Here is a 1,412-nt window from a genome sequence, read left to right as displayed (position 1 = left end):
TCTTTTTCATTTGTTTACTTTCTACAGAGCTCACAGCTTGATGATGAGTATAGAATATGCCTTTAAAGAGTGTATTTATGTCCATTACAGATTCCATAGTTACTGTAAATCTGAATGACAGGAAGCAGAATATTGTGATGTTACCTGATGTGTCATCTGGGGGACCCTTCTGATTTTATTCATATGTTGCTTGGCAACAGCTTTACTATTTCAGGCCACTCTTGATAATCATCTGTAAATAAACATGGTATGTAAGCTTGTACTTTGTACTTGCTGACATTTGTGAGTCCTCATGTTGGTTATGTCTAGTACATCTTTACTTCTCATCCTTGTCATGTTTTGACCAGTTTGCTTCATTTTTTATGATTTATCTCAGTCTACATGTATATTAACATTCCCCTGTCCCATAATGTCTCTGCTTTCTCATGCCATCTGTAATGTGGCCATCAATCTCAAATTGTGCTGTGCATGAATTTTTCAAGCTATCACCCTCAAAAGACGTTTAAACAACTATTGCATACCAGTAGCTCTATCAGTAGTATCAGCTGGCAGCAAATGTCAGAAACATTCACATTTTGAAGGGACCGATCAACCAGTATCAGATGATATAGCTGTACTAAAATTAAAGCCAATGAAAAGCCTGAAGCGAAAAGGATTTTAACAATTAATTCACTTGAAAAATGTCTTCAAAACATGGCAGACAAAGATCAGTGGACGATTATAAATAAAAAATACAAAGAAGGCAACTACGGAATGTATAGTAACATCCTTGTACATTAGTGGTGGTATGGTGTTACAGAGATTAAGCTTTTTAATCGCCTTGCCTTGCAGTAAGGAGTTGGCATGTTTTCTCCATTTCTAGGTGGGCTTCCTATGCACTTTCCATAGACAATTCCAATTAAAGTGAATTGGCAACACTAAAGTGACCCTACTGTATGTTTGTTTGCATATTCTCACCCTGTAATGGAATGGTGTCCTGTCCATGGTTTGTTCCTACTTTTTGTCTCAAGCTAACTTGGATAAATACCATAATGACCCCCCACCCTACAACCCTGGTTTGGATTTAACTGGATTAGAAAATGATAATTACATTAACTGTGCATGTTCCATGTATATTCTTGCATTAACATTTATACATTGTCTTGCACCTGAATCATTGAAAGTGAATCAAGTAGGAAGTCAAAGGTACAACCATATTATTTGAATAGATGACATTAATAGAATAATAAAATATCAATTACATTGTAATTAAATAAAGAATAAGGCTGTGCGTGAGTCCCTGTAATGATCAGTTGTCCTCTCCAGACTTTTTCTCTGCCTTGTGCCAGATGTTCTGGCCCTCCCTGCAATCCCGAATTGGAAAACAGGCTCAAAAATATTATGTCACATGTGAGCATAATTTTTTAATAAAC

The sequence above is a fragment of the Erpetoichthys calabaricus genome, chromosome 12 (assembly GCF_900747795.2).
Source record: "Erpetoichthys calabaricus chromosome 12, fErpCal1.3, whole genome shotgun sequence".
NCBI classification, from domain to species: domain Eukaryota; kingdom Metazoa; phylum Chordata; class Cladistia; order Polypteriformes; family Polypteridae; genus Erpetoichthys; species Erpetoichthys calabaricus.
This window is presented reverse-complemented; position numbering follows the sequence as displayed.